At 43.3% G+C, this 27,183-nt stretch overlaps 1 protein-coding gene across 3 annotated transcripts in view; it reads left to right on the plus strand.

The window, feature by feature from the left end:
- Positions 1–27,183, plus strand: part of Map3k13 (mitogen-activated protein kinase kinase kinase 13) — a 183,750-nt gene that overhangs the window by 87,701 nt on the left and 68,866 nt on the right. The window contains exon 1 of one of the 3 annotated variants that reach the window (XM_037209835.1): positions 3,042–5,922. The exons of the other annotated variants lie outside the window; for them this stretch is intronic. The gene's annotated coding sequence lies outside the window, so the exon portion shown is untranslated. Of the gene's footprint in view, positions 1–3,041; positions 5,923–27,183 lie in introns of those variants that run through there. 3 annotated transcript variants of the gene reach the window in all.

Raw genomic sequence — 27,183 nt, forward strand, 5'->3', positions numbered from 1 at the left:
AGTTTTTCCTCTGTGTTGACCCTATTCTTTGTAGACTAGACACTGGTTAGAGTCCACTGGAGTCTCCATGGCCTCCCTGACCCAGAGACCAGATGATGTCCCACTGGATGTTTCAAGAGATGTCCCAGTTTCCTGGGGCCTTTTTGACTTCAGAGGGTGTCTTAGTCAACGTTCTATGACTGAAGAGACACCACAACTACGGCAGTGCTTATAAAAGAAAGCATTTAATCGGGGCTTGCTTACAGGTTCAGAGATTTAGTCCATTATGCTCATGGTGGGGAGCATGGTGGTACACAAGTAGACATGGTACTGGAGAAGGAGCTGAGAGTTCTACATCTGAATTTAAAGGTAGCAGGCAGAGAGAGAGAGAGAGAGAGAGAGAGAGAGCCTGGGCCTGGCTTGAGCCCTTGGAACCTCAAAGCCGACCCCCAGTGACACACTTCCTCCAACAAGGCCATACCTACCCCAACAAGGGCACACCTCCTAATCCTTCTCTAGTAGTGCCACTCCCTGATGACTAAGCATTCAAATACATGAGCCTATGGGGTCCATTCTTCTTCAAACCACCACAGAGGACAAGGGGCAAAAGATGGTCTCTTTTGATCGCTCTTGACAACATTAGTGTAGACCCCCAAATATGGTTCTGAGACACTTAGAGGGCCACTTTCGGCAGCCTGTTTGGCTACTATGTAACATTTAGACAAAGCTTGGCAAAACCAAACACTTTTAAATAATATTTCATTAGATGTACATTAGTTTCTTGAGCCAGTCCTTCTAACTGTTACCAAAAGCAGATCAGGAACTCCAGTGATTTCAGTAGAAATGTGATTGAACTTTGACCTTAGAAGTTTTAGGAACTTAAACCTTTATAACCTGTACAGCCTTTCTAGTTTTCTTTGTCATTTTGGAAGCATCCAACCATCTTAACCCTCGTATACAAATCCATATTTATTAAAAATACCTTTATGTTTTCATTTTTTAAGCATATTCTTTTACTTCCTGTTTTTTTCTTAAAATATGAGTCATTGTAACATTAACAAATAAATTTGCCATCTGTTGTGAGAATTTTCTCCATGGGAGATAAGCATGTTTATCCATCCTCATAAGGTTCCAAAGACAAACCAAAGGTCATTTTGCCACACCACATCCTGCGGAACCATGGAGGTTTGGGGCTTTGAGGGCATGGGCGAGGCTTTACTCACAGCAATGTGACCCCAAAGCAGGTGCACCAGAAAGTCTTCCCAGCATGGACGGTGAATTTCCCATGGCCACGGAAGTGGAGCTCTGGCTTCTTCTTCCTTCATATATTTAGGCTATTTCAAATTCTCTACAGTATCTGACTTTTCTTTTCCCAGTAGTCTCGGCTTTCCCTGTTTCTAATTCATCTTTTAAAATGTTGTAATTCAATATTGTTGTTGGTTTCTTTTTAAAAATACATTTCCTGAAATTCCATATCAATATTTTATTCTTCCTCCATTTCTAGAAGATGTAACAAATGCATTGGAATTATAGACAAATACAGTCTTCCAGACTTGTGTGGCAAAATCACAGGGCCAGCTGGATGGCTCAGTGGGTAAAGGTGCTTGCTGCCAAGACTGACAACCCGAGATCAATACCCAAGACCCACTTAGTGGAAGGAGAGAACTGATACCTGCAAGTTGTCCTCCGACTACTAAACATGACATGTCCATGTACACACACAATTAATTAATTAACTAATTAATTAATGTAATTGAATTGTAAGTAGTGTAATAGGATTTAATGAAAGAGTGCATTACTAAACCTCACTAAATCCCAATTTTCTTCAAAGCAGCATCAATACTACCTGCTCTGCCTACCTTGCATGGCTATTCTGGAAGCTCAAGTGAAATTAAAATATATGAAACGACTTTGGAAACACAGTTGTATATAAATACAAAGATAAAAGTCATTTTCATTTGTAGCTCTTTTGAGAAATGTCTCTAAATGCACACCCAGGTAGGGAACATAAGTTATGCCAAACAAATAAGAGCTGGTTGTCACGCTTTGCTTCTCAAACGTGCAGACCGATGGTCAGAAGGGACTGTGTAGTGAAGCCCCGTGTGTCCAGTTTGGAGCAACTGAAGAAGCAAGGCCTTTTCATTGCTAGGTGACGGGTTTGCAAAGTTACATCCACATCTGGCAGCTGGCCTGAGACATGCAGCCCCATTGGCTCACTGTGCCTGAGACACGCAGCCCCATTGGCTCACTGTGCCTGAGACACGCAGCCCCATTGGCTCACTGTGCCTGAGACAAGCAGCCCCATTGGCTCATTGTCTTACTATCAGAGTTCTGCTAGCATAATTTGGAATGCTTGCTACTCCAGAGGATGGTGGTCCCTCCCCAGCCTCACTATTAAGTTGTTTTCATTCATTACTTGTTTCGTGTTCTCTAGAACTACCCGGTAAGTTTAGAGCATCTTCCACTTGGAGGCATAGTAGGGACAATTTGGTTTAAGGGCTCTTTACCAAGTTAAAAATGTTTTGTACGATTTCTCTGATAGATATGGTCCCCAGCGAGGTGTTCCAAAGATTGCTGTCATACCTTAATGTTCACAGACTAAAAAGACCTGAGAGATCCTTGTAGTTCATTTCCTTTGGTTTGCAGAAGAGGACATTGTGGCACAGAGTGGTTGTAAGTTGCCCAGGGCCAAGTCACTTGTGACCCAGCTGGCTGCCTGCTGTTGGCACTTCTTTCCAATCGTTAAACTGCAGTAGCTGAGGTCATAAACGTGAGGGGTATTAAACAGTATCACACAGCCTATAAAAGCCTTAGCATAGCAAATGTGTGTGCTAACTAGAGATGAACTTATCTTGCTTTTGACAGAGAAAAATGCAAATCTTAATTATGTTTAAAGGCACTTGAGAGTTTCCTGAGGAACTTCCGGCAGCGTGTGCTCTCTTGTCCTCTTTCTCCTTTCCTGTATAGAAGGATGAGGGAGAAAGAAGTCATCAAGCTGGGCAGTCGGGGGGCAGAGGCAGGCAGATCTCTGTGAATTCGAGGCCAGAGTGAGTTCCAGGATAACCAGGGCTACACAGAGAAACCCCGTCCCAAACAACAACAACAACAAAAACCAAAGGCATCCATCTGGCCTGACCTGTATAACTATCTAAGGAGTCGTGTGTCTAGTGGGGGAAAGACCCAGTTCTCTGTCTGACTCAGGGCTGTGGCATGGCACTGCTCCCAGGCCTGTGAATGGCAATGCGGCAGAGGCTGGAGTAGAGCCTTGCCATATGCCAGTCAGACTGAAAGGTTGCCTGGCCTCCCTGCTTCCTGGAAGGACTTTGTATCTGAAGGGAATTTGCAACCTTTTGTCCTGTGAAATTAATCACTGGAAACTTCAGGGCCACCCTTTGCTCTGTAAGGGTTGGGGCAGGGGTTAATGGAAAGGGCAGAACACTAATTGACTGTGATGAGAGATGCTGATAGACCAGGCCGTGAGAGGCTTTGAGGCATTTGTCCTGGCTTGGTTGTTAGACAGGGAAGCACTAGAAACTGTGATACCAAGCAGCGCTTTCCAGGAATTACCAAAATGCCTAACAGAGAAGCAACATCTTCAAATGTGCAAACCTATGGATTAGCCATTTAAAGTTTCTCAACCTCTGCAATCACAAAGGCACCCTCCCACCCAAACTTCACACCAGACAGCACTTCCCTCCAAAGACAGATGGTCAGCCCGTTATTCCCTGGAGGCAGAAAGATTAAGCTCCCTGCCCGCGTTATACCTCACTGTTCTTTGCATCTCTGTCATGGCTGTGCATACTCCGTCGTCATTCCAGACTGAAGCATTTGCTCTTGTTTCCTCAGCAGACCCAACCGTCTTTCTTACCTGGCTAGACCTCAGTTCTGAAGAACAGATACTGGTTCTCGTTTGGTGCTTTTTAAACAATAACATGTCGGGAATATAAAAAGCAACACGGCATCAGCTTTCCACGTGCATGCGACTGTTGGCTGTGCAAACACTCAGGAAAGGCTTGTTGAATTCTGACTTTTTCCTGCCATCCTCCCATCTTTTGCAGATTGTGAGGAATCTTAAATCATTTTTTCCCCTGGGGTGTCTTGTCTCAGGGTCAGTGCAAATAGACTAATATTTATGAAACTTAGGGTGAACAGTGGTGTTCATAGTAGATAGTTATACTTGTTGATAGTCATTTGGACTCAGAGGTGGTCAGGACTTCTTTCTACTTAGAACACTAAACATTTAAATAAAGCAATGGAAGACAGATATGGTCATGTGCTCCTGTGCCCCGGCACTCAAGATGCTAAGCATGAGCTAAACAGTTTAAGGACAGCCTAGGCCACTTAGCGGGCCTATCTCCCGCTAAAATGCAGTGAAACAAAAAAGGCCTGTGGTCTGCCTTCCACAGCCCTGAGTCCACCGTCTGTAAAAACAGGATGGCTGTTTCTGGACTGAGCATGCACAGAGATCTCTGTCATTGATCTCCACACAGTGACCCATGACAATGATGTAGATTGCACTCACATTATATTAGGCATTATAAGCAGCCTAGAGAATGTTTAAAGTACAGAGGATTGCCTACTTTCTAGGCCAGTATGTCTTCATTTGGTGTTAGGAGCTTCTCGGGAGCCCTCAAACCAATCCCTGTATATACTGAAAGACAACCATACTGCTCACGAGAATGCAGCTCTTGTTTTTCATGGCCAGGGAAGTTGGTTATCCACACTTACTCCTGCATCCTTTAACTATCATCTGTTGAGTTCAGAGTGGCTTATAGAAGATGGGGCTCTGAAGAAAGGGTGCTGTTAGGTTGAGGGAGGGATGAGAAGATTGTTTCCATGTGTGTCAGTGTGAGAAAAGACACTGGAAATGATCAAACTCAAGAGAGGAATGATGCTCATACTAAAGTGAGTCCCTGTGTGGCTCTGCTGGCTTCGTCACGGTTCTGCCTCCCTAACGCCCTTCTCTCCATGTCAGCGTGGTTCCTTCTTCGTTCTGTGTCAGTTGCCTTTCCTTGATAGTGTTCCCTGCCTTCCGACCACTTGGCACTGGGGCCTCCCTCGGCTCTTCTGCACTGACATGTAGCAGCTGGTCCTCTGCCGTTGACTCCAGCCAGCCAGGGCTCCGTCTGCTCTATACTCGAAATGACTCCAGCCAGCCAGGGCTCCATCCGTTCTATGCTCTAAATGATTCCAGCCAGCCAGGGCTCCGTCCGTTCTATGCTCTAAATGACTCCAGCCAGCCAGGGCTCCGTCCGTTCTATACTCTAAATGACTCCAGCCAGCCAGGGCTCCGTCCGTTCTATACTCTAAATGACTCCAGCCAGCCAGGGCTCCGTCCGTTCTGTACTCTAAACATCTTAGATATTCTTTGCATCCTCTCTGAGCTCGCTTGGTTTCCATGCTCTACCTCCCTCTTTACTACTCTTAAACAGAATCATCTTCTCTCTGTCAGAAGGACAGACATCCTGTCACCCACCTTCCCCACCCTGCTGTTTCTCCCTCTCGCCACATGGCCTTGTGATTCTTTGTGTGTCTGTGCGTTCATACGGGCCTCTCTTGACTGATGCTCTTTCTTCCTTTGTTCATGTTGAACAGCAAGCTTCCTTTGGTACCTCAGAAACCTACACCTGTCCTTTAGAGAGGGTCTCACACTACCCAGTCACTGTTTATCTGTGTGTTCTCCTCTAGTTGATCCCGAGCAGGGATACACTGTTTTGTTCATACCAAGCCAACGCCATTGATGATTAACAAAGTATTTGTTAAATTGGTAAATGAGTAAGTAGAAATATGTTGTAAGTGACCTCTTTCCTCACTGAAAAGGGAATGTTTTGCTCTAGTCTTGTGACTTGGATGGCAAATCTGAGGGGTGTCTTTCTCAGAGGACAGCAGTTAGAACTAATGTGGAGACCTTGAATCTTTCGGAAGACAAGACAGGTCTAAGCTGTAAGTATTCAAAGAGCATGCCAAGGTGACCAAAAACAAGCAAGAAGTGGCTGTCTAAGCACTCCTGATTGTATTCTTTTTCTTCCAAGAGGGAACGCAGGTCTCATTAAGGCTGTTTTTCTCACAACCTGTAATTTTCTGGTTATCTTGATAAATTTAATTCTCAGAAGTTTTCTTTATTATCTCCTTATTTTCTTCTGTCTTTTTCCTTGCCCAATCCATCTTTAAAATTATCATATTTTGTGAAATTATCTGAGTCAGCTAAGCTCTTAGCTTGCAGGGAGAGACAGAAGGGCGTAATCAACCACTAGGGCAGCGTGTTCAGGGGCTGTGTGTGGTTACGTAAGTGTCCTCACGCAAAAAACGCTTAGCCTTCTTCTGAAGCTAACATCTCACCGCTACTTCCCATTCTACTGTAAAGAATGTCGCCATTTTCTTGTCAAGAAATACTTACGAGTTGGCCAGAAGTGGGTGAAACATCCCTAAAGCTGTCGTTTCTTCTCTTGAGTTTATTTGCCTTGTGCTGTCTGGATCCTAACCCCCCTCCAGTTGTGCGTGGAACTTCTCTTTATAATTTAACAAATCTAGGACTTCGCATAGGAGGGGCCTATGTCCTGCTGTCGCTGTGGAAAGCCAGACAGAGCTGTGTCTTGCTGCTGTAGCAGAGGCCCTTTCTGAACTCAGAACTGCCCTCTGCTCGGTGCCTTCTATGGATGGCTGCCCTGATAGATGAAATCTCCTAGGGGAGCCTTATGGATCAGCCCTCTGTCCATTACCATGTAGCGAGATTGTAATTTATAGCTCCAGATGGTGGCTTCCCACCTCATCACTCCCTACTTATTTCAGCAGAGATGTTAGCTATTAAATTGCCTCTGTCTTTTAACAATAATCTGTACTGTTTGCAAACAATGTTATACAAATGTTCCTATTTATCAAAATGCTGTTTTAAATGAAGTTTCATCAGAATGTGAGGAAGATTATGCATTATAGAAATAAATAGGCTTTTAAGGGGGGTTTTAACTTTGGAAATTAAATATTTAGGCACAAATTCTGGTCATATTCTTGAATTTTGTTGAAGAGGGATGTCAGCTCATCTTGGGTGGGTGTTTCCAATGCTGAAGTCTTTGGAGCATGTTCTATCACCGATGAACTACAGGCTCAGCCTCTAGGCTAATCATTAAAGCTTATGGGCCTATCTCCTACATAAGAACTGAGGTTCTTGCCAGAGAGCATAACCTTTGTTTTCAGCTGCTCAGTGTTGTTGAGAGCTCACATAGGAAAAATAACAGTTGAGGGATTTTCTAACGGGCTGTGGCTTGTGCCCTATTGCATTTAATCAGGCCTTCAAAGAGGTGCTGACTCTGAATCTCTTACTGTGTACTGCTTTTCTGGAACTTTGGAATGTCACCTGGTCAGGAAAGGTAACTGGGAAACATGCACTGTATTTGAGGGGTATCGTGTGGCTCTATTATCTTTCTCATTTGGGGTACATCTGTGTAAGGAGAATCTTTTGGATGATTGAAATGTTTTATTGTGTCTTTACTCTTATCCATAGAAAGCTCTGGTCCAAATCTGTGAGCCATTTTTACACGTTGCTAGCACACTATTTTTTAAATTTTTTTCTATTTATTTTTGCTTCATTTTTTAAAAAAATATTTATATTTTTCTTAACTTCTTTTTATACCATGCATATTTTTGTTGGCAGTTTCAAATTCTATTTAAGTCTATGTGTCTTCCCCTAATGTTTATTTTTAATTTAAATATTTTTCAGAAGCCAAGCTTATTTTATTCTGTCTCATAATAAAATCATGATATTATCACCATTAAACATTAGTATTTATTTGTAGATTTTGAACTCTGAAGATCATAAAACTGCACAATGTGAAATGCAGACAGCATTTATTAGCCAGGATGTAGGGGCCAGATGATGTCTGGAAGTCTTACTGTGTAATTTAATCCTGGTGCTGTGTTTTTTGGCTTCATTGGCCTCTGAGTGTGCATATATAATTAAGTGCACATGTGTAAAAAGCATGGGCCTGATAGGAAGGAGAGGGAAAGAGATCATTAGCAGAGATTAGATTTGTCTTTCCAGCTGGGCAGTGTGCCTCTGAATTCCAAGGGCTTTCCCCAGTGTGAATTATTAGGCTGACTCAGCTGCTGCTCAGTTCCCCTCTGACTGGAGTGTATTTACTATGCTGTTAAGCTGTGCCCCAGGAGGCAGGGTATCCTGAGGTACCAGATATATCTTATGCATGCAAAGAGAATGCAGAGCCTGTGGTACAGAGCCTGCGCAGGTCAAAAGTTGAATGGCAAAGTGGAAAGTTTGTGCTAACTTTACATACATACGTGCGGCTTTGGGAATGATTAGTAGACTGAAATAATTCCTGTCTCGCTAAAACAAATGGTAATTAATCAAAGGAGTTCAGTTCAAATCAGTTGAGACTATCTACCAATCTGCTACTGCTCTGAAATTCTGAAGACTAATGAATCAACTCCAGTCTGAATCTGGTGTTGTGTCAGTCTTCTTGATTGATGAGGTTCCTTGGCAGTGATGGTACATTGAGAGTTATGAAATCGTGAACCCTTTTAGTATAGCATGTTATATCACAACAGGACTATAATCTTACCTATAATTGGTGGAACAGAAATTATAGCTGCAGTAAGTGATCTGTTTTAGTATTCTCATTGACAATTAAGGCCACATATATTATACTACTGTAATTTTAAAAGGCTTGGTGAAGTGATGGATATATTAATTGTGGTCATTTTTATAGTGTACATAAATAACAAAACACCACATTGTACACTTTTTGCTTGCCAATTTATTTTATCAGAAGTATGACTTTTGCTGTAACCCAATGACACTGGAAAGCAAAGGGGGCATGGTGTCTTCCCCTGTTGTTTACCAAAACAGACCAGCATACTGGTAGATGCCAGTTTATCCACTGACAGTCAGGAGGATACATGCAGTGCACAGATAATGCAGACCCTGTAGCTAAAGGATTAGTTTAAATCTCTTCCAAAGTCATACGCAGCTTTTTCTGAGTCTGTTAACAAGTGTCCATGTCATCGTATCTGAGCTTGGTGTCCTCCGTCCTTCCTCGCCTTCCTAAGTACTGATGAGTAGGACCACAGCAGGAAGACCAAGGCAACCAGACAACTGCAGGGTCATCACTGCTCATCTCTCAGGACTGTAAAGGCCAACCACAGTGCCCAGGTGCTCTCTGCTGCCCAGCAGTAGCAGCGGCAGCAGCAGCAACCTCTGCCACACTTACACTAGGTAAATAGTAGACTAAATGATGCATCCATTTAAGACTGAGTAAATAGATAAGTTGAGAATGTAATATTTACCCTGTTAGTGAAGACTTTTTATGCAGAGGATAAGTATGAAGCACAAAATATTAAGAAGACACTGAGTCTCTCTGCCACTAAGACTGATCTAGCAGGACTGGGAAGTAAGTTCTCTCTGAGGCAGGAGGACAGCACAAGAGTGGACATTCATGCAGGGCTTATACTTGAACCTGAGTTGCATTACATTGACAGGCTATGGAAATGGAATAAATTACCATTAAAGATTAGGACTGGCAATCAGCTTGACTATAGTATAAACTGTGCAGTTGTACCAGGTCCCATGCTTGCTTAGTTTAATATCCTGTTGCCCCTTCATGAAATCCTTGAGAAGTTCTTAGACAGGAGTTGTTTCTTCTTCTTCTTCTTCTTCTTCTTCTTCTTCTTCTTCTTCTTCTTCTTCTTCTTCTTCTTCTTCTTCTTCTTCTTCTTCTTCTTCTTCTTCTTCCTTCTTCCTTCTCCTTCTCCTTCTCCTTCTCCTCCTCCTCCTCCTCCTCCTCCTCCTCCTCCTCCTCCTCCTTATTCTAATTTAAAAAAGTTTTTTTAAGCCAGGCTTGGTGACACATGCCTTTAATGCCAGTACTTGGGAGGCAGAAACAAGGAGAAGTCTGAGTTTGAGGCCAGCCTGAACTACAGAGGAAGTTCCAGGACAGCCAGGGCTACACAGAGAAACCCTATCTCACACACACAAAAAGAGATTATAATATAGTTATATCATCCTTCCTTCCCTGTCCTCCCTCCAACCCCCCCCCATGTACTTCCCTTGCTCTCTTTCAAATTTGTGGTCTCTTTTTCTTTAGTTGTTGTTGTTGGTGGTGGTGGTGGTGCTTGTAGTGGTGTGTGTGCGTGTGTGTGCGTGCGCGCGCGCGCGCAAGTGCACATTCCTAAATACATAAATACAACCTACTCAGTGTATATAATGTTATCTGTAGACATATGTTTCCAGGACTGACCATTTGGTATTGGATAACCAGTTAGTGTGCTTTTCACTGGGGAGGACTTTTTTCTCAGCCCTCAGCATCCCTTACTTGCCTGTAGTTCTGTGTGTAGGGCTGAGGTGTCCTGAGCTTTCCTCCTTCCATGTTGGCATGTCTACTGTTGTTGTCCTTGCTCAGGTCATGCTTAAGCAGCTATGTTGGTGAGACTTCTTGGGGGTAGCTTCTGACATTCCGAGGAAACAATCTCACAGCAAATGTTCCTCTGGCTCTTATGACTTTTGTACCACCACCCCCTTCTATGATGATCTGTGAGCCTTAGGTGCTAGAGTTGTGTTATAGGGGTGCCAGTTGGAACTGGGCTCCCCAACTCTGTATCTTGATTTGTTGTGATTTTCTGTAACAGTCTTTACCTGTTGCAAAGAGAAGTTCCCTTGATGAGGGATGTGGACTGCACTATCTGTGGGTTTGAGGACGAATATTTAGGATGAAGTTAGGGGATTCTACTGGTTTGGTAGAGTATGTTCTACTCCAAGATCCATGACTACGCCAGCCCTGGGTAGGTGGCTGGGCTCCAGTACCAGGCTTGATTTTCTTCTTGTTGTGCAGGTCTGAAGTGCACTTAGAGAGCTGTTGGTTACCACCAAAGTGTGTGTGCCACTACCGCACCCTTTGGGTTGCTGTGTCGTGCTGGTGCTTGTGGTTCATAGGCATCATTCTAGGGAAGACTCTTAGTTATTTCCCGTCAGTGGAAGTCTGCATGGCACTTTCTGGTACCGTGAAAGTGAATCCTCAGGGAAGAGACTTCCAGGTCAGAGCCAGCTTGGGTCCTCTGGGTCCCATGTCCAAAGTGCACAGTCTCTTGAGCAATAGAGATTTACTTTCCCTCTGCGGCACTACCAAGGGCAATAGCAATGGCCTGTAATGTTTGGGGAGTCTCTTGGACAATCCTGACCAACAACAAAAGAGGCCTTCTCATGTTTGGTGTTAGGTTTTTGTTAGATGGTCTTTGACTCTCGGAGGAAACGTTATCAGCCCAGATGAGAAAATTTCATTTAAACTATATATGTATATTTATATGCCAACCTATGTGTGATGCAGGTGTTTTAGGTAGGTAGTCAGTACTAGTATTCCTTTCGCCTCTTTCAGACATCCTTAGGTTATTTTCCCCTCCTCCCTCCCTCTTCTGTACTTCCCTCTTCCTCCCTTTTTAGAACCCCACATCTTCTGTACTTCCCTCTTCTTCCTCCCTGTTTAAAACCCAGCATCTTCTGTACTTCCCTCTTCCTCCCAGTTTAGAACCCCACATCTTCTGTACTTCCCTCTTCCTCCCTGTTTAGAACCCGACATCTTCTGTACTTCCCTCTTCCTCCTCCCCGTTTAGAACCCGACATTTCCCCCTTTCCTCCATCAGATTGCTTGTCCTGTGCTATTCCTCTCTCTATTGCTCCCCCACCTCCTCCCCAAAGTGTCCCTTTTTACTTTCCTGGTTTCTTCATTTACCCCGTTATAAACTCACATCTGAGGATTTGGAGCTAGGACTCTCCGGTGAGACAGAACATGTGACATCTGTCTTTCTGGGTCTGGGTTACCTCACTTGATATACTCTATTCTGGCTCATCTCTTTACCTGAAATTTTTATGATATAATTTTTCTTTATAGCTGATAGTATTTCCTAGTGTATATGTACCACATTTTCAGTATCTGTATGTCAGTTGGAGGACATTTAGATTGTTTCTGATTCCTAGCTACTGTGAATAGAGCAGCAGTGAACATGCCTGAGCAAGTATCTTATCTGTGAAGTAGATGTCGAATCCTTCAGGCGTATGCCAAGGAGTGGTATAGCCCAGTCATATGGTAGATTTCTTTTTAGCTTGCTGAGGAATCTCCACATTGATTTCCATAGTGCCTGGACCACTTTGCAATCCCAGCAACAGTGAATGAGGGACTCCCTTTCCCCCACATTCTCTCCAGCATTTGTTGTTGGTTGTTTTGTTGATTTCTGCAATTATGACTCAAGGGAAATCAAATCTCAGAGTAGTTTTGGTTTGCATTTCCCTAATTGTAAGTGGCAATGAACATTTTTGAGATATCTCTTGGCCATTTATCTATCTATCTATCTATCTATCTATCTATCTATCTATCTATCTATCTATCATCTGTCCATCCATCTATTCATCCACCCATCCATCCATCTATCTATTTGTTTTAATTATCTATATAAATTCTGTTTAGATCCCAGGCCCAGTTTTTTGCATGGGTCATTGATTGGTATTTGTACTTTGCTTGCTTGCTTGCTTCCTTCTTTCTTCCCTCCTTCGTTCCTTTCCTTTTCTTTTCTTTCCTTTCCTTTCCTTTCCTTTCCTTTCCTTTCCTTTCCTTTCCTTTCCTTTCCTTTCCTTTCCTTTCCTTTCCTTTCCTTTCCTTTCCTTTCCTTTCCTTTCCTTTCCTTTCTCTTTTGTTCTTTATATGTTCCGGATGTTAACTCTCTGTCAAATGATTGGCTAGCAAAGATTCTCTCCCATTCTGTGGGCTTCCTCTTCACCTGACTGAATATTTCTTTAGCTGTAAAGAAACCTTTTTAGTTTTATGCGATCCCACTTGTCAATTGTTGGCCTTAATTCTTGGGTAAATAGAGTTCTATTCAGCAAGCCTTTGCTATACCTATATCATGTAGGATACTGCTTGTATTTTCTTCTAGCAACCTCCATGTTTCACATTTAGGCCTTTGATCCATTTCGAGTTTGTTTTCTTGCAAGGTGATAGATCTACAGGTTTACTTTCTTCTGCAGGTGGATAGCCACTTTCCCAGAACCATTTCTTAAAGATGCTTTCTTTTCTATAGCTTATGACTTGGCGTCTTTGTCAAATATTAAATGGCTGAAATTCTATGTGTTCATGTTTGGGTCTTTGATTTTGTTCCATTGGTCTACATGCCTATCTTTGTGCCAGACCATATTGTTTCTGTTACCGTGGCTCTGTGATGTATCTTGAGATCTGGAGTTGTAATCCCTCTGGCATTATTCTCTTTGATCAGGATTGTTTTGGCTATCTGGGGTCTTTTGTGAATCCATAGGAGGGCAGTGTTTTTTATTTCTGTGATGAATAGGAAAGGCATTTTGATTGGGGTTGCATTGAATCTATGAATGGCTTCTGGTAAAATGTTCATTTACAGAATATTGATTCTAGTAATCTATGAGCATGGGATATCTTTCCTTTTTCTTTTTTTTAAAATGAGAATTGGCATTTATTCCTGAAGTTGCCAAAAACCATCATCAATGATGTCTTTCCATTCTCTAATGTCTTTCCCTATCTCTTTCTTCAGAGGATTAAAGTGTTCATGTAGAGGTCCTCCACTTCCTTGGTTAGGTTTATTCTTGACTATTGTATTTTCTTTGAGGCTACTGTGAATGAGACTGTGTCCACAATCTCCTCTGTGTTTTTGTTGTTGGTGTAAAGAAAAGCTATTGATTTGGGCAAACTGATTCTGCCACATTGCTTCATTTGCTTATCATTTCTAGAAGTTTTCTGGTAGGATGTTTGAGATCTCTCATGTCTAGTATGAGAAATACTGAGGTCCTCTCTTTCTATTGGTTAATTACGCTAAGGATCTATCAATGCAGTTTATCTTCTTAAATAACCAGCTCTTAGATGTGTTGACTCATTGTATATACATCTGCAAATGGGGATAATTTGACTTCTTCTTTTCCTATTGGGGGTCTTCTTAATTTCCTTGTCTTGTCTTACTGCTCTAGCTGGTGCTTTGAGCACAGCATTGAAAAGGAGTGGAGATTGGCAGTGGTGGCGTATGTCTTTAATCCCAGCACTCAGGAAACAGACCTCCATGAGTTTGAAGCCAGCCTGGTCTACAGAGCAAGCTCCAGAACAGGCTCCAAAGCTACACAGAGAAACTCTGTCTCAAAAAAACAAAAACAAAAGAGAAAGAAAGAAAAGGAGTGGGGATAATGAAGATCCCTGTCATACCTCTAACTTCAGTGGTATTACTCAAGCTTTTCTCCAGGCTTGGAGTTGGCTGTGAGTTTTTCATATATATCTTTTGTTATGTTGAGATATGTTCCCTCTAGTCCTATTATCTCTAGGACTTTTATTATGAAGGCATGTTGGATTTTGTCAAATCTATTGAGACGATTACGTGGTTTTTTTAAACCTTTAAGTCAATTTATATGGTATAGGGTATATTACATTTATTGATTTGAGTTTGTTGAAGCATCCCTGTGTCTCATAGATGAAGCCAACTTTATCATGGTGGATAATCTTTTTGATGTATGTCTGTATTCTGTTTGCAAGTATTTTATTATTTCTTTATTTGATATTTTTATTTTATAATTAATTTAATTTTACATATCAGCCATGGATTCCCCTGTCCTCCCTCCTCCCAACCCCCACAAGTATTTTATTAATCCATGTTCATCAGGGATACTGGCCTGTAATTTTCCTTTTCTGTCATGTCTCTACCTGGTTTTGATATTAGAGTGATACTGGCTTCATAGGAGAAGTTTGAGAGTTCTCACTGTTTCTGGTTTGTTTTGTAATAGTTTAAGGATTGGCTGCTGATCTTCTTTGAAAGCCTGGTAGAATTCTGCTGTGAATCCATTTGCCCTAGAGGTTTGTTTGTTTGTTTGGATGGAAGGCTTTATAACAAACAAACAAACTGGAGCTGACTTTGTAGCCTAGGCTGGCCTGGAACCTGTGGCAGTCCTCCTGCCCTAGCTTCTGGAATGTTGGGATTCCGATTCTTAAAATCTATAACCTTGACTGCTATAACCTTGACTGTGTAAACTCTCACCAATTTTATCCTCTAAATGTATGGTTACTAATTTTCATTTAGAAATAGCCAGAGGCAATTCTGTCTCAAGAGGTATTAAATGATTCCACGTACAAAATTAATTATAATGTATGCATAAGTAAACAACTTACAAGGGTAAGACATGATTGCATTTTAGCAAAGCCTGCCAGGTCCACTGAAATGGACTTGGACCTGTGAAAGGCATCTTGGGAAAGTTTATGAAGAACATCCTGTCCTTGTGAGCCAAGTCTGCTGCCATACCCCAATAGTCTGAGGTGGGTGGGGGTTGCCCTTGCATTGGAGTATGCAGACCTTTCCATTTTATCTTTTTAAAGAGTTTGTAGTATTGTATGGGTTTTGCACTTTTTTTTGTGTTTGCTCTTAAAATCATTTGGGATTCCCCCATGCTGTTCTATGCTATACCTTCTTAAGTTCATAATTTAGGTGTAATAGCAGCGATTCCTTGTTTTGTTTCGAGACAGGGTTTCTCTGTGTAGCTCTGGCCGTCTTGGAAATTGCTTTGTAGACCAGGCTGGCCTCAAACCCACAGAGATCTGCCTGGCTCTGCCTCTGAGTGCTGGGATTAAAGGTATGAGCCACCACTGCCCAGCTCAGGATTTTCTTAATAGTGTGTCTGTAACTGGTAAGTGGCAGAGCCAGGCATCAGATGTAGCCTTTCTGACTGGTAACAGCCTGCTTTCCAATCATATTATAGGACATGGAGGATTCTCGTCACAAGTGTAGACTGATTAGTGACAGTCCTGGAAGTAATGGTAGATTACCTACTTATGAAAGTCACTCATGGGCCACCAAGATGATTCAGAAGGTAAAAATGCTTACCTGAGTTCCATCCACGGAATCCACACAGAGGAAGGCGAGAACTAGCCTCTGAAAAAGGGTCCTCCAACTCCACACATGCGCTGTTCAGGTACACCCACACATATACTTAGATGCACAGAAACAAACAAATAAATATGTTTTGAGGAAGGAAGTCACTCAGAATGTTCTTCTTGGACAGTTGACTAACATGTTGGAAATCACCAGGACTCTAGCAGTGAAACAGAAAGCAACATTCTCTTGTTAATCTGCGACAAATGAGCAGTGCCATGTGAAGCATAGTGCTATGCCCACCTTAGGGTTATAGCATGGGATGTTGAAGACCTGCCAGTGAAGGAAAGAAGCTGGCATTCATAAAACCATTGAACACAAGTTTTTGAATTCTAAATTTCAAGAACATCTAGTGAAATATGAAAATATAGGGGCAGTTTCTAAGTATTACTTTTAAAATTTAAACATGAATTTATTATTCATAGGAGTGTGTATGTATGTCCACATGTGTGCATGTGTGTGTGTAAGAGTGTGTGTGTGTGTTCATGTGGGTGCACATGTGTTTTGTGTGTGTGTGTGTAGGCTAGAATTTAGTGTCATTCCTCAGGCACTGTCTACCACTTTTTAAATTGAATTATAGTTATGTCATTTTTCCCCTTTCCCGTGTCTCTCTCTAAACTTCTCATGTACCACCCCGAGCCTCTCTCTCAAGTTCATGTCCTCTTTTTCTTTGCATACATATACACATACACTGAAAGGATAAGAAGGAAGGATGAAGTGGGTACCTTTCGGCGGGCCCTTCCCTTCCAAGGTGTGCCACTAAGCAAACACGCCACGCACAACAGAGTCAGTGCAAGAGGTTTATCGGGGAGGGGAGAATGAAAGCGTGAAAGGCCCTGTTGGAGTAGGGATATGAGAGATGCAGGCAGACAGACAGGCAGACAGAAAGACAGGGAAGAAATGAGGAAGAAGGGAGGCAAGAGAGGAGCAAGAGGCAAGAGAGACAAGAGAAACAGAGAAAAGAAGAGGCAAGAGAGCGAGCTCATCTCATAGCAGGCAGTGGAAAGGCACCTGGCGACAGATGATGGTGGGCCTGCTTTGGCAGCAGAGACAGGCTGCTGCTGCAGTGGAAACTAACGTGTATATATGTAACATGCATATATAATAACATGTAATATATGCATATATTTTCTAAATATATAGATGTAACCTGCTTAGTCCATATGATGTTCCTTGTATGTAGTATGTATATGATTTCAGGACTGGCCACTTGATATGGATAATCAGCTGGGGGGACTCTTCCCTAGGGAGGACTATTTCTCCTTCTCTCGGCAGTTTTTGAGAAGGGTCTCTCACTGGCCAGGCTGGCCATGCAGGCCATGCACCACCGTGCCTGACTTTTTACATGGGTTCTGGGGTTGAACCTGGGCCTTCATGCTCCCACAGCAGCACTTGGACTTCCAGGCTCTCTCTCTAGGTCTTGTAAGCATTTTTGTTAGTGTCTGACTCCATGGGAAATTCTGAGAAAAACAATAATAAACATAGTCTCTACCTGCAATGTCCTTTTCATCTGGTAAGAGAGAGATTTAGGTTGAAGAGATTGTAATTTTTATTTATTTATTTATTTATTTATTTATTTATTTATTTATTTTCCGGAGCTGAGGACCAAACCCAGGGCCTTGTGCTTGCTAGGCAAGCACTCTACCACTGAGCTAAATCCCCAACCCTGAGATTGTAATTTTAAGTGCTGGTAATAAAATAAAAGCATTAAGGCATCAAATAGAATTAAGTTCAGTAGGTGACTAAAATCACTCAGTGGGAAGCAGAGATACTTAGGCTACATCCATTCCTTTGGAAGTAGATGTTCCCCCAAATATTTATATTCCTTCAAAGCTTTGTCAGAAGCTAACATTAGGCTAGAAAGGTCACAACTGTTTCCTACCTTCTTGGAGTAGAATTGTCATTTCTTGTCTTTTACAAAATATTCCACTTGGCTGGGCGTGGTGGTGCACGCCTTTAATCCCAGCACCCAGGAGGCAGAGCAGGCCGATCTTTGTGAATTCGAGGTCAGCCTGGTCTACAGAGTTCCAGGACAGCCAGGCCTACACAGAGAAACCCTGTCTCCAAAAACCAAAAACAAAAACAAAAAAAACGCTCTGCATTTGTTCACCTGACCACAGTGGCATGCTCCTGTAATCCCAGCTGCTCCGAAGGCTGAGGCAGAAGGACTGTGGAGTCCAGGAGTTCAAGAACAACCTAAGCAACATAGTGAAAAATGATCTCAAAACACAAAGCTCTGATTCACTTTTTTAATTTTAATGACACTTTTATTAATTCCTTGAGAATCTCATGTGCTGTATTTTAATCATGTTCGCCCCCACTCATCCCTTACCTCCCTCCCAAACCCACCCCTACCTCCTTGTTCCCCAGCTTCTTGTCCTCTTTTTTTTTCTTCTTTTTAATAACCAGCAAAGTGTCTGGAGAGATGCTCAGCAGTGAGGAGCACTGGCTGCCCTTGCAGAGGTCCCCAGCACTCACACGGGCACTCAGAACCATCCAGTAACTGCAGAGAATCCAAGCCCTCCTCAGGTCACACCAGGCGCCAGGCACACACATGGTACATTTCATGCAGGCAAAACACTCATACAAAGTAAGAATAAACAAATATAAAAAAAGAAAAAGTCCAATTTGTGCTGTCCAGAAAAGAAAAGGGACTCCCCCTCCCCCGGAAGCCCTCAGCTATCAGCAGCCCCTTTGGCGTGTGTGGAGGCGTGTGCACCCCTCCCACTCCATGCTGGAAGGCTGACCGGCTTGATCTTGCGCCATCTTGTGCAGGCTGCTCAGCTGCTGGGGGCTCATGAGTGCAACAGTCCTGTCATGTCCAGAAGACACCGCTCTGCTCCGGTTCTTCCCGACCTCTGGCACTGACAGCCTTTGTACCTGTACTGGTCCCTGAGCCGTGTGGTGTGTGGTGTGTGTGTGTGTGTGTGTGCGTGTGTATGTGTGTGTCTCTGTGTGTGTGTGTCTGTGTGTATGTGTCTGTGTGTGTCTGTGTGTGTGTATGTTTCTGTGTGTGTGTGTGTATGTGTGTGTGTATCTGTGTGTGTGTGTCTGTGTCTATGTGTGTGTGTCTGTGTGTGTGTCTGTGTGTGTGTGTGTGTCTGTGTGTATGTGTGTGTGTATGTGTGTGTCTGTGTTTGTGTCTGTGTGTGTGTGTCTGTGTGTGTCTGTGTGTGTGTCTGTGTGTGTGTGATGTCCCGTTTGTGGCTCAGCACTCCACCACCACTTATTTGCTACATCCTGACGAATGTGTGAACCATCTACTGCATAAAGCTTCTCTGATGGGGCCTGAGAGCTGCACTGATCTATGGGTAGAGACACTAATTTAGAAGGCAGTCTGATGCTATGTCTTTAGCACAATGATAGCAGTAGGTTCATCTCTGGGGCCTGTTAGGTCCCCAGCCATGCCAGATTTACAGTTCCTGGCATGGAGCAGGCCTTAAATCCATCCAGAAGCAGTTGGCTACCTCCATAGCACTTTTAACTCTTAAGAAAACTCTTTGTTTCTTTGTGCAAACCTAATTACTCTTATACAGTTCTGGCAGATTTAGTTATCTGATTTCTGAGTTCATGGCATAAAAAAAGCAAAAAAAAAAAAAGGAAAAACAAACAAACAAAAAACAACAACAACAACAAAAACAAGGCAGGTTTGCTGGACATACTCCCTGGCCAAGCACCATGAGATTGATGGCTACTGATCAGCCAGTATCCGACACTGAGACAGAAGAAAATCAAGCTGACCCAACAAGTACACCAGTAAAGCAAGTGTTAATGTTGTGAAATGATTCTCTGCTTTGCAAATAGATGTAGAAATGATACTTCATATAGTTGCTGTGGGTGAAGGATTGCTGAATTAGTCTTTTGAAAAATATCCCACAGGGGCTGGAGGGCTGTACAGTCATTAGGAGTGTTGGCTGATCTTCCAGAGGACCCCATTTCAGCTTCCAGCACCCATGCCAGGCAGCTCACAACCAAACGGTAACTCCAGCTGGCCTCCGAGGGCACCTGTACACACACGGGGGGGTACACATACATACACATCAATACAAATAAAATACATCTTTTTTAATGTTCATATGGGTGCTGGAGAGATGACTCAGTCGCCAAAGTTCTTGCCACTAATCGAATGGACCTGATTTTGGACCCCTGGCACACCCACATAAAAGACTGGGCTTGGCAGCACACACCTGTAATCCTGGTGACAGATAAGGGGAGGGTGACTGGGGATTACATCAGACACTGACCTCTGGCCTCCACTTGCCTGTAAACACATGTACACAAAGGTATATGCACAGGAATGCGTATGTAAAATGTTTGTATGTGTACTCTTACTAAACACGCTCTTGCCATGAGTCCAAGTTATAATTCCAGAGTGACTATGCCTCTAAATTCTGCCCTCTGCAGAACTAACCTCTATTGAAAGGCTACATCGTATTTCCATCCGCAAGTAGTCTGTTGGTCTACATCTGTTCTTTCCACCAGAACTGCCATGTGTACTGATTTTCTGTACCCAAGAGCAAATAATACTTCCTGATGCCCTTCCTTGTTGTCATTATTTTGGGTGGATGGAGATTATCAAGGACTCTTTAATAATGTACAGTCTCAGCTGTGTTGGGGATGGAAATGGAAACTCCCCCAATGAATAAAGCATAGGATGGATTAAATAATTAAATAATAGGTATGGATGACTCACTAGCACCAAGTCTAATTCATATCCTAAAATAAAAAATTATTGATCATTGGCAGTTTCAAATTTCTCTTCTTAGCAAAGCTCAGAATGTCCTAGTGTGTTTTCTAAAGCATCGTCTGTACTGAATTGGTACTTAAAAGACTGAAACACGGAACTGCTTGTGTGAGCAAAAGCGTGTTGTGAAAGGAGAACACTAAGTCTAAAAACAATAGTCTCGTTCGCTGATGTGGCCTTACTAACACTCTTTTAAAGGTTGACGATGAGTTGCATCTAGACTTGCCCCATCTGTCATCTGCAGTAAGGTTTCCTCTGAGAAGCTATTGTTAATTTGGTGAAAACTTCTCCACTGCGTTTCCCTTGTCATCCCTCCCCTAGTGTCATGCCTTTCAGCCACATCAGTCCTGTGATAAGGAACTTCAAGGAATGGTAATGGCAGTTTTACTTCCAGAATTCTCAAATAGAGTGGGGTGTGGTTGCACAGACCTGCAGTCTCAGCACTTGGGGAGCTGAGGCAGGAGGATTGCATGTTTTGGTCCAGCCTGGGCTACATAACAAGATGACAGCATGTGTATGGATAAAGGTATGGTCTTGGTTTCCGGCTGCAGAACTGGGGTAGCCTGTGCTCAGCTCCTGTGTTTGACAGTGGGTCATTAAAACAGTGTACACTCCAGTTTTTCCATCAAGTATTGCTAGGAGAAACAAGAGTACTTGGCCCGAAGGGTCTATTGAGGATTGGAATAATCAGGAAAACTGTGTAGGGACATCACAAGCACAGATCTCAGTCAGTGTTAGCTTCTGTTATTATTCTTTTCTTTTTCTTTTTTTATGGTGCTGGAGACTGAACCCAGAACCTTGGACATGCTGGGCAAGCACAGCATCACTGAGCCACACACCCAAACCAGTTACTATTAATGTCATTAACATGTAATACATAGATAATTAGTTACTTATGTTCCTGTGTGTGTGTAAAGTTCTCTCCATGAAGTGAAACATCCCATTATATCTGGCCTGTATCTGGTGCTGAGCTACATAGCCAGAAGGGGCGGGGGCACAAGGTACAGAGCTGTATAAGATTTGAATCTATGCTTTGTGAATTCATACACTTATGAGAATTAATGGTTTTCTCCTGAAAACTAGAAGGCATGGCAGGTCTGTCAACAGTCTGTAATTCCGGCATTTCCATTTAACAAAAGCCGACAAGCTAGCGAAGGGGGCCGAAGGACCTTTGGCAGCATCCTGCTGGCCGAGTGTGTGTGGGATTGCCTGGTGGCGGTGCAGACCATCACTGGCTCCGTCACTGTGTGCTCCCACGGGGCCCTGAACATTAATGTGCACTCTGGCATTAGGGCTGCATGACATGGTGCATGAGCAGCATGGCCTGCATTCACCTTGCTCCTCCGTGAGGTTTCACTGTCCCACTGAGCACTGCCTGACCGTGGTGTGATAGAAGTGTCATAATGTCATTTCCCTCCTTCATCACTTGTTCAGTCATGCTGCTCTCCATAGCAGTGCCAGATAGGGCCTTCTGAAATACGTTTGGAGACTATACTATAATTACACCACGTCGCCTTTCCCTTTCCTCCTTCCAGACCCTCCCGTGAGTCCTGCTCCCATGCTCTCTTCCAAATGTATGGCCCCCTTTTTCTTATTTGTTGTCACATACACATGCACATTCATGCACACTCAAATACACACTCACGCTCACACACACAAACACACACTCCTAAATACTTAAACACAACGTGCTCAGTCTATATAATGGTACTTGTGTGAATGTTTTCAGAGATGAGCATTTGGTGTTGGATAACCTGAGGAAAACTGTTTCTCCTCATCTCAGAACTGCTTAGTTATCTGTAGTTCTTTGTGTAAGGCTGAGGCTTTCTGGGCTTTCCCCCTTCCATGTAGCTTGTCTAATGGTGTCATCCTTGTTCAGGTCATATCTAGGCAGTGCCTTAGTTAGGGTTTCTATTTCTGTGAAGAGACACCATGACCACGGCAACTCTTATAAAGGAAAACATTTAACTGGAGCTCACTTACAGCTCAGAGGTTTAGTCCATTATCATCATGGCCAGACCTGACAGCATGCAGGCAGATGTGGTGCTGGAGAAGGAGCTGGGAGTGGAGAAGGAGCTACATTTGATCTTGCAGGCAACAGGAAGTGATCTGAGTATCACACTGAGTAAAGCTTGAGCAAAGGAGACCTCAAAGCCCACCCCCACAGTGACCCACTTCCTCCAAAAAAGCCACACCTCCTATGAGTGCAATTCCCGGTGGCTTATGGGGGCCAGTTGCACTCAAACTACCACAGACAGTAATGTTGAAACTTCGTGAGTGTAGCTTCTGACATTCCTAGAAGACACAATCTCACGGCAAATTCCTTGTTCCACAATGATCCCTGAGCCTTAGAGCAGGAATTGTGTTGTAGGGGTATCAGTTGGAACAGGCCTCTACAATTCTGCATTTTGATTGGTTGTGGTTTTTTGAAATGGTCTCCATCTGTTGTGAAGAGAAGTTTCCTTGATGAGAGACAATGACCACACTTACCCAGCTAGACCCTGGGAAAGGATGTCCAGACAGTTCTTGCTAACCAGCACATTATCTGTCACCTCCCTAGAGCCAGCACCTGACTTCATAGCCATGGCCAGCATCGGGATAAATGGTATTTTCCCCACACATCCGCTCAGGCTGAAAAGGACATTTTCTAAAGGATACTCACATCTATAAAGTCAATGACTGCCACCAGTTTCCGTTTTCTCAGCAAACCAAAAGATCCAGAGATGCCTTGGCAGCATGGACTCAGCACTGCAGCTTGCATTTCCAGCCCTGGCCAGTATGTCTTTGACTTTGGAAGTGGATCACCGATGCTACATTACTTAGGCAGAATTGTTACTTTTGGACCTTCACACAACACCCTGTTCTGTGCCTACAGAGGTTGACATGGAAAAATGGCTTGCTTCTGATGTGCTATTGGGCTCAATCAATGAGAAGCACCCATGGGATCTCAGAGAGCAGGAGTATGTGGTTGTGATTAATATTAATTCCTCTGGCACTCTCAGGTCACCACAGTTTGGTCCATCACTTCATCAAAAGCCAAAATTCTTACTGGGTGACCACTAGCAATGATCTCCAAGATGGGCAACCATTTTTTCCCTTGTCCAGGAAACAGTCCATTGGCTCAGTTAACTCTGGGGCACAGAGCATCCCTGTTGCCTTTCCTGCCCGCTCCTTTGTAAACGATCTCTTATTTTATTAAACTTCCCTTTGCCCCATTGACAGTGCCTTCTGTTTCCTAAGAGGACCTAGACTAACGGAGGGCCTCCGGGAACTTAAATGACAGGGCTTGCTTCGGCTACTCATTCATCATATAGACAATGGCCACCCAGATATTGGCAATTTGAATTCAGAAAACTGATTATATACACCCCAAAAGTTACTTCACTAGTACACTTGGAGTCTAGATCAGTCCAATTAGACTGGGGTTCCTCCTTTAGAAACATACTGAGTCTGCAAAGAAGAAATATGTGACATAAGTCTATATTGACAACATGGCATTTATTAGAACTGTTAAGTGTTTTTATTCTCATCATCAGATTACATATCTGTGCTAACCCTACTCTATACCACTGAGGGAGTTATTAATTCTTCAAATTACATCCTTTTTTAAACTAAATAAGGCATAAAGACTCTAGAAATGATCAGCATGGTCTCAGGTTCAGGGTCCATGATAGGGTGCTGAACCCTGCAGCAGCAGGTCACCATTTATTTCTGGGCAGTTTGATCTCCTGAACTGCTTGGAAATAAATGGTCTATTCACCTTAAAATGGAAACATCCTTTCTCCGTGACCGCTTTAAGGTTCTTTTCTCCAATGACTTAAAGATAGATTTGTTTTCAAATTCATAGTCTTGGGCTGGCAAGATGGTTCAGCGTGTAAAGGCGCCTGTCACCAAGCCTACAACCTGAACGCAGTCCCCAGGACTCCCACGATGGAAGAAAAGATTTAGCTCCAGCAAGCTGTCCTCTGACCTCCACATAGTCCCTGGGGCCTATAGGTGTGGGGGTGGGCACACACAATGAATGAAATGTGATTTTAAGAAATCCATAGTCTCACTCTTAGTTATATAGATAATGGTAAATAATATAATTCTCACTGGGCATGGTGTTTGCAGTACCAGCATGCAGTAGGCAGAGACAGAACATTCTAAGTTTGGGGCTGTTCTTACACACACACACACACACACACACACACACACACACACACACACACACGCTCCCTTATTTTAGAATCCCATGTTTATGAATTAAAGTATAAATAAAAACCTTCATTGGTGCCTGCTCTGGAACCAAGCCCCAGACCAGGCATGCTGTGTCGCCTTGTCTAACCCTCATTAGGCCTTGCACAGAAGCTTAGGAACTAAGATGAGTGAGTGGCTCAGACAGCTTGAGCCCAGAGCTCACATGTTCTATAATGACGCTAAATTTATCTAATTGTCCTTTCCCATGAGCAGTGTTTTCCTAGAGTTAGTTTCCTAAATTAATAAAATAATCTCCTAATTTAACCCATATCAAAGCTAAAAGTATGGGAATTATTTTTTCTCCTCTCAAATATCAAAATGACTGCATATTAATATTCTCTTAAATATCATAGCTGCTTTGAACTTGCTTGCTTTTGTGATTTATTAAAACCTAGAGTATAAAAATAGCTGCTGTAGTTAAAGGCAAAGGAAATTAAATCTGAAGAGAAGTTGCAAGTGTCTGGGTTTTCTCTTTCCCTGTCTCTCCCCGGCCTGTGAGCTGCTAGGTCTCCGGCTCCCTTATCGGTTCAGATGCATAAGCCTGCCCTGCTACACCTCTCTGGCAATGGACTGATCTTAGCTTTTCTTCTTCATTTTTTTTCATTTTTAAAAGAAAATCCTGCTGGTGTTCCCCTGGTTCTTCCTTTATCCCCCTGGGTTTCATATGTATGTTGAGTATGTATCTTTTTATTTTAGATTTGGTTAGCCAGGCATGGGGGTTTATTTCTGGAATTCCAGCATCCCCCAGACTGGGTCGGAGGACTGTGATTTCAAGGCCAGCCTGAGCTACATAATGAGGCCTGTCCAAAATGAACAAATGCAAAAACTCCAACCAACCAACTAACCAACCCATTGGACAAAAACTCCACCCAAACAAGCCAAAAAAGCCAATGGTATAATGGTGGATAAATTGGACCCAGGTCTGTATTCCTCCCAGGCCTTCTGTCTCACACCTTAATAATTTTGATATCAATATGAAATGCATGGAGGCTGGGTACGGTAGTTTATGCTTTCAATCCTATACTAGGGAGGCCAAGGCAGGGGAATTGCTGTGAGTTAGAGGCGAGCCTGATCTATATGGTGAGTTCTAGGACAGCCAGAGCTACATAGTGAGACCCTGTCTAAGGAAGAAAGAAGAGGAGGGGTGCAAATAAATAAATAAGACAATGCCAGGAGATTGGTTGGAAAGAGCTCACCACTGACCAATAACTCTCAGAAATAATGTTTACTTTACATTTTTTGTTCAATTTTGACCACACTTTAATTTAAATTTATATCCAGTTTTGAAGACTCTGTGGAGCTAAATTTTCTAAAACTTTGATTTATTCCTACTTAGTATGTAAAAGTAAAATTCTGAGATTAATAATTAATAACAGTATCCTCTACTAGCAATATGGGGGAAAATTGTATAACCTAAGACATCCATTTGACCACCTTGCCTCTTCCTCTGTCTCTCTATCCTGCATCCTGGGATGTTGGCATAAAGCCAAGGTAATTTCCAGAAATTGGCAGTTCCGTGCCAAGTGTGCAGCTGGGCCGGCCGTCCCTCGCCTCCTCATTCTGTGTACCAGCCACTTCTCCCTTTTCTTCTGAGGCCAGAAATTTCCCGGGGAAGAAGCGTGTCCCAAGCAGGGAAGGCTCCGGAGACACATCTGACGTCCGCAGCAGCTCACGGCCCTCAATGGAGTGTCCGGTGGAACGCCCTTGACCTCTCTGACATTCCGCATCTTTTCCATTTGTCTGCCGGTGTTTTAAAAATCTTGCCTTATCCCCCTTCCTTTTAATAAATAATAGTGTTGATTTTTTTCGTGAGTAAAAACAGCGAGGCAGTCAGTTCCCAAGAAAAGTACCTGGACCAGGCTTGGACAGGGAAAGGGACACCAGGTAAAGGAGCACATGACAGCCAGAGAGGGGGCGGGGGTAGCGGCTCCCCATCGGCTCCTGTTTGCCAGCCCTTCCCTATGCAGTGGCGGTGGGTGGGTGTGCACACAAACAGGTGAAATTTAGATATTTTTATCTTCCTACGCTCTTCTGAAATACAGCTCTGATCGCATTTGAATATAGTCATGGTGATGGTTTCTCTTCTCCTTTGTTCATGCACTCTCCACTCCCCTGCCTTTGTGCCCTCGTGTTGGTGCTGGTATTCTCTAGGAACTCAAGGGTTGCCCCTTAGACTGGTGCACACAGTGAGGCTGGCTTCTGGCTGCCCACTGCCAGAGAGCGCCGAGCCTCCCTAAATGGCCTGTGCCGCTGTTGAGAGCTGCAAGCTCCCCGCAGTGGGCGGATCTGCGCCTCCCTGG

The sequence above is a fragment of the Peromyscus leucopus genome, chromosome 12, assembly GCF_004664715.2.
Source record: "Peromyscus leucopus breed LL Stock chromosome 12, UCI_PerLeu_2.1, whole genome shotgun sequence".
NCBI lineage: Eukaryota > Metazoa > Chordata > Mammalia > Rodentia > Cricetidae > Peromyscus > Peromyscus leucopus.